The sequence below is a fragment of the Bufo bufo genome, chromosome 5 (assembly GCF_905171765.1).
Source record: "Bufo bufo chromosome 5, aBufBuf1.1, whole genome shotgun sequence".
NCBI lineage: Eukaryota > Metazoa > Chordata > Amphibia > Anura > Bufonidae > Bufo > Bufo bufo.
Genome location: NC_053393.1, coordinates 116,508,539 through 116,515,836, shown reverse-complemented (window position 1 = coordinate 116,515,836; position 7,298 = coordinate 116,508,539).

The following is a 7,298-nucleotide window of genomic DNA, read 5'->3' as shown; positions in this document are numbered from 1 at the left end:
ACAGCTATATTACAATTGCCTACAATTCTATTCCTACGTGTTATAATGCGAATTTACAAATATATTAATGCACTGAAATATAAATAAAGATAGATATATGATAGATAAAATAAAAGATGAACAGCAACAATGAACGCTCCAAAAATGTGAAAAAAAAAAGGGGTACATTTATTAGGACAGGCGTTTTAAAAAATGTCCATAGCTGGCGATGGTTTAGCTAAAGTTATGAAGAAGCGCCGGCCTCTCCATAACTTCGGCGCATCCAGCGCTAGTTCTAAATGTAAGACAGCTTCTGAGCGGTCTAACATTTAGACTATTTTATATACGCCCACGCCACACCCACAATTTTAGACCTGGCATGAGCTGGGCGAAGTCGCAGATAGAGGTGCAACTAACCGTTGCAGCAACATTTGCACCTAAAATATGCCTATAGGCGTATTTCAGAATAGTAAATGACCCCCAGAGTTCTTTTATTCAGCTAAAATGGATACTGGGTGCATAAGAGAGCTTTATTTTTTCACATTTTTGGAGCATGCTGTTTATCTTTTATTTTTTATTAAGTGGACCTGTGGTCAAGTGTCCTGGACAAGCACCTCCATTGTTTTCTTATTCCTTAGGCCTCATGCACACGACCGTTGTTTGGGTCCACATCCGAGCCGCCGCATTTATATTGCCGGCGCCCGTTCCGTTCCGCAAATTGGGGAAGGCAACACGGGCAGCTTCCATTTTTTGCGGCTCCGCGGTTTGCGGACCGCAAAAAATGGAATGGTCGTGTGCATGAGGCCTTACCTTGTGCTGCTGGATTTGTGTATTTCTATCTATCTATTTATCTCTATACTTTATCTATCTATCTAATCTACCTATCTATTTATCTATCTATCATCTATAATTATCTATCTATCTATTTATCTATCTATAATTAGCTATCTATCTATCATTATGTATCATTTTTAGTTAGATAAGACAGAGATATATATAAATAGAAAAATAATATGTAAAATATTTACCGTGTGTGTATATACAGGGTGGGCCATTTATATGGATACACCTTAATAAAATGGGAATGGTTGGTGATATTAACTTCCTGTTTGTGGCACATTAGTATATGTGAGGGGGGGAACTTTTCAAGATGGGTGATGACCATGGCGGCCATTTTGAATCCAACTTTTGTTTTTTCAATAGGAAGAGGGTCATGTGACACATCAAACTTATTGGGAATTTCACAAGAAAAACAATGGTGTGCTTGGTTTTAACGTAACTTTATTCTTTCATGAGTTATTTACAAGTTTCTGACCACTTATAAAATGTGTTCAATGTGCTGCCCATTGTGTTGGATTGTCAATGCAACCCTCTTCTCCCACTCTTCACACACTGATAGCAACACCGCAGGAGAAATGCTAGCACAGGCTTCCAGTATCCGTAGTTTCAGGTGCTGCACATCTCGTATCTTCACAGCATAGACAATTGCCTTCAGATGACCCCAAAGATAAATGTCTAAGGGGGTTAGATCGGGAGACCTTGGGGGCCATTAAACTGGCCCATGACGACCAATCCACTTTCCAGGAAACTGTTCATCTAGGAATGCTCGGACCTGACACCCATAATGTGGTGGTGCACCATCTTGCTGGAAAAACTCAGGGAACGTGCCAGCTTCAGTGCATAAAGAGGGAAACACATCATCATGTAGCAATTTCGCATATCCAGTGGCCTTGAGGTTTCATTGATCAAGAATGGCCCCACTATCTTTGTACCCCATATACCACACCATACCATCAATTTTTTTGTTCCAACAGTCTTGGAGGGATCTATCCAATGTGGGTTAGTGTCAGACCAATAGCGGTGGTTTTGTTTGTTAACTTCACCATTCACATAAAAGTTTGCCTCATCACTGAACAAAATCTTCTGCGAAAACTGAGGGTCCTGTTCCAATTTTTGTTTTGCCCATTCTGCAAATTCAGTGCGCCGATCTGGGTCATCCTCGTTGAGATGCTGCAGTAGCTGGAGTTTGTAAGGGTGCCATTTGTGAGTAGCTAATGTCCGCCGAAGGGATGTTCGACTAATGCCACTCTCCAGTGACATGCGGCGAGTGCTACGCTGTGGGCTCTTGCTAAATGAAGCTAGGACAGCCACTGATGTTTCTTCATTAGAGACAGATTTCATGCGTCCACATTTTGACAAATCCAACACTGAACCAGTTTCACGAAACTTAGCAAGCAGTTTGCTAACTGTAGCATGGGAGATGGGTGGTCTCGTAGGGTGTCTTGCATTGAAATCTGCTGCAATGACCCGTTTACTCCGTTCACCAGACATCAACACAATTTCTATCCGCTCCTCACGTGTTAACCTCGGCAACATGTCAATGGCTGTAAACAAAGAGAAACTTGTAAATAACTCATGAAAGAATAAAGTTACATTAAAACCAAGCACACCATTGTTTTTCGTGTGAAATTCCCAATATGTTTGATGTGTCACATGACCCTCTTCCTATTGAAAAAACAAAAGTTGGATTCAAAATGGCTGACTTCAAAATGGCCGCCATGGTCACCACCCATCTTGAAAAGTTTCCCCCCTCACATATACTAATGTGCCACAAACAGGAAGTTAAAATCACCAACCATTCCCATTTTATTAAGGTGTATCCATATAAATGGCCCACTCATATACACTCACCTAAAGAATTATTAGGAACACCATACTAATACGGTGTTGGACCCCCTTTTGCCTTCAGAACTGCCTTAATTCTACGTGGCATTGATTCAACAAGGTGCTGATAGCATTCTTTAGAAATGTTGGCCCATATTGATAGGATAGCATCTTGCAGTTGATGGAGATTTGAGGGATGCACATCCAGGGCACGAAGCTCCCGTTCCACCACATCCCAAAGATGCTCTATTGGGTTGAGATCTGGTGACTGTGGGGGCCATTTTAGTACAGTGAACTCATTGTCATGTTCAAGAAACCAATTTGAAATGATTCGAGCTTTGTGACATGGTGCATTATCCTGCTGGAAGTAGCCATCAGAGGATGGGTACATGTTCTCATTCTGTTTACGCCAAATTCGGACTCTACCATTTGAATGTCTCAACAGAAATCGAGACTCATCGGACCAGGCAATATTTTTCCAGTCTTCAACAGTCCAATTTTGGTGAGCTCGTGCAAATTGTAGCCTCTTTTTCCTATTTGTAGTGGAGATGAGTGGTATCCGGTGGGGTCTTCTGCTGTTGTAGCCCATCCGCCTCAAGGTTGTGCGTGTTGTGGCTTCACAAATGCTTTGCTGCATACCTCGGTTGTAACGAGTGGTTATTCCAGTCAACGTTGCTCTTCTATCAGCTTGAATCAGTCGGCCCATTCTCCTCTGACCTCTAGCATCCACAAGGCATTTTTTCCCACAGGACTGCCGCATCCTGGATGTTTTTCCCTTTTCACACCATTCTTTGTAAACCCTAGAAATGGTTGTGCGTAAAAATCCCAGTAACTGAGCAGATTGTGAAATACTCAGACCGGCCCGTCTGGCACCAACAACCATGCCACGCTCAAAATTGCTTAAATTACCTTTCTTTCCCATTCTGACAATCAGTTTGGAGTTCAGGAGATTGTCTTGACCAGGACCACCCCCCTAAATGCATTGAAGCAACTGCCATGTGATTGGTTGACTAGATAATTGCATTAATGAGAAATAGAACAGGTGTTCCTAATAATTCTTTAGGTGAGTGTATATATATATATACACTGCCTGTCCAAAAAAAAAAATCACAACCTGGATTTAACTAAGCAAATAGTTATGAGCCTCCTATTGGATAATTACTGCATGGGCGATTATCTTTCAGCTGGCAACAAGTTATTTATCCCCAACTGGTGCAATGAGTTGCTTCTCATTTCTTAAACAACCATGTCGAAAGACACATCTCGTGGTCGTGGAAAAGATGTTAGTCTGTTTGAGAAGGGTCAAAACATTGGCATGCATCAAGCAGAGAAAACATCTAAGGAGATTGCAGAAACTACTAAAATTGGGTTAAGAACTGTCCAACGCATTATTAAAATAAAAACTGGAAGGATAGTGGGGACCCATTGTATTTGAGGAAGAAATGTGTCGGGAAAAAAATCCTAAATGATCGTGATCGGCGATCACTTAAAGGGAATCTGTCACTAGCATATTAGCAAAAATTTTTTTTAGGAATCCATGTGTAATAAAGTACCTTATTTCCATATGTCTTGTTCTTTTTATTCTGTGTCTTGTCATTTCTTAAAAAAAACGCTTTTTATGATATTCAAATGAAGCTGTAAGGAGCCCAGAGGGGCGTTATTCTTTGTCCACGGTGCCTAGGAACGCCCCTCTGAAGTGCCGTGCCTGCCTAAATTTGAAAACTAAGAACTCCTCCAAGATCGCCTAAATCGCCTCCCAGAGGCGAGGCTAAGTGCTCCCCCCCCCCCAGCGCCACGCTCTGCGCGATGATAAGACGACTAAGGGCAACAGCTTCAACATCGTCACTGGGCATGCGCCGATCCCAGTGACGTGTTCGCTGTTTCCTCAGCCAGCTGGGATCGGCGCATGCCCAGTGACGCTGTTGAAGCTGTTGACCTCAGTCGTCTTATCATCGCGCAGGCAATCGCCAGCACTGCGCCTGCGCGGGATTTCGCATGCGGGCGAGAGGAGGATCGGAGGTGTTTGCCGCAGAGCGCGGCGTTGGGGGGGGAGCCCTTAGCCTCGCCTCTGGGAGGCGATTTAGGCGATTTTGAAGGAGTTCTTAGTTTTTACATTTAGGCGGGCACGGCACTTCAGAGGGGTGTTCCTGGGCACCGTGGACAAAGAATAAGGTACTTTATTACACATGGATTCATAAAAAAAAAATTGCTAAAAAACAACAGTAGAACTCAGGGCTATGTTTAATAGGGAAAGTAAGAGCATTTCCACACGCACAATGTGAAGGGATTGGGACTGAACAGTTGTGTAGCCGTAAGAAAACCACTAATCAGTGAGGTAAACCAGAAATAAAGGCTTCAATTTGCTAGGGAGCATAAAGATTGGACTCTGGAGCAATGGAAGAAGGTCATGTGGTCTGATGAGTCCAGATTTACCCTGTTCCAGAGTGATGGGCGCATCAGGGTAAGAAGAGAGGCAGCTGAAGTGATGCACCCATCATGCCTAGTGCCTACTGTACCAGCCTGTGGGGGCAGTGCTATGATCTGGGGTTGCTGCAGTTGGTCAGGTCTAGGTTCAGCTACAGTATGTGCTCCAAGAATGAGGTCAGCTGACTACCTGAACATACTGAATGACCAGGTTATTCCATCAATGGATTTTTTCTTCCCTGATGGCATGGGCATATTCCAAGATGACAATGCCAGGATTCATCAGGCTCAAATTGTGAAAGAGTGGTTCAGGGAGCATGAGACATCATTTTCACACATGGATTGGCCACCACAGAGTCCAGACCTTAACCCCATTGAGAATCTTTGGGATGTGCTGGAGAAGGCTTTGCGCAGCAGGTCAGACTCTACCATCATCAATGCAAGATCTGGATGCAACACTGGATGGAAATAAATCTTGTGACATTGCAGAAGCTTATCGAAACAATGCCACAGCGAATGCGTGCCGTAATCAAAGCTAAAGGCGGTCCAACTAAATATTAGAGTGTGTGACCTTTTTTTTGGACAGGCAGTGTATATATATATATATATATAAACTTTTTTATTTTTTTATTTAGCTACATTATTCAGTCACGGATTGTACAAGGTACATTGATATGTGTCCTATTAATGAGAAATTAGAAATGACTTTTCTTTTAATCTTCTTTCAGAAACCTCTTCCCTTGCCATCGCCAGCCCTCAGTGTGACCAAACAGACTGCCAGCACTTTGCCTACAGCCCACGTCACTCCTGTCACAGTAGGGTGAGTCCCCTCCCCAGCTAACTCTAAGAAAGCAGCTGCTGCTTGTGTGACAATAGCCGCACTGTGTAATTGAAGTAGGTCAGGTCCCTAATGTCCCCTGGACTTAAGAGAATAACAGGTGGCTTGGGTTAGGGATCAACTATTTACCATAAAATGCAGGCAACTACAAATGATCTAATTAGAAACTTCAGTCAGCGGAATCATAATCATATATTGCCTGCTGATTGGAAGCAGAAGAGCATTTCAATGACAATGGACATCACAGACAAAAAAAAAGTACAGCGCCTCCCGTGCTAAAAATAGAAGACCCACTACAAACCATTGTACTGAATGAGCCCAGGTTTCCACTGTATTCATGACTTGTCCTGTTCCTAATAAGAAGTCTTCAATATGCAAGGGGGCATTGTTTTACAGTAATTTTATTGACTCTCAGTATAATAACTGCACTTTTAAGGTGGCCAAATAAGGACACTTTGAGCAATTATTCTAAGCAGGTGCACATTTTATATTAGTTATACCCGTTCATCTTAGCATGCGTTTGGGCTTAAATTAAACCACAGCTTAATATACAAAGCACTTAATTATACAGTTGAGGGGGATATTCTGAATCCATTAAATGATTGTAGCCTTTTAAAGGAGTTTTACAAAGGAACTAAATAAGGTACACTTGGAGAGATGAACGGCACAGGAAGTCGCTTTCGCAGAAGAACACTTTGCACAGTATGCACTCTTTAGTACGGATGCTATTTGTCCGACTGCTATCTGGCATCATGAATCTACATTTTCTGTAAAAAAATAAAAAATATATATAATTTTTTTAAATAAAATTGCTTCCTATTGTTGTATCACAGGTGCCATGATCCAAGGCTTGTTGACTCTGAAGAGGAAATTATCTCTGAAAATGAGGCCTATTTGCCCCTAACTGCCGACTGCACGCCAAAGAAATCACCAAGCTTACTCCAGAAAATGGGCTTAAAGTTCAGGAAGTCTGTGGAGTATATTGGTGCTTCAAATGGTGCCTTTCAGGAAGACTGAACAATGTATGACATGGGAGGCACCAATCTGATCATTAATGCCAAAAATGGACCTTTTCGCTTTACTATTTTTTTTTCTACAAATGCACTTGATTGAAACATGGTAACCGTGCCTGAACGAGAGGAGTTGATCCCAGGGAAGAAGGTGCTGTTGTTTTGGTACTATAACATCTAGCAGTATTGAGTTTGGAAAGACCCTGTTGGGACATCGACAGACTATTGAGAGCATCGCCTAAGCATTGCAGTCAATAATTTAATGCACTAGATGTAGGAGCATATGAGGTCCTGGGTGGTAATCAAAGGTGGGTAACTTGACTTAAAGGGGTTCTATCATCAGATACGTTGCAATAAAACTGTCTCATCTACCTGTACAGCAT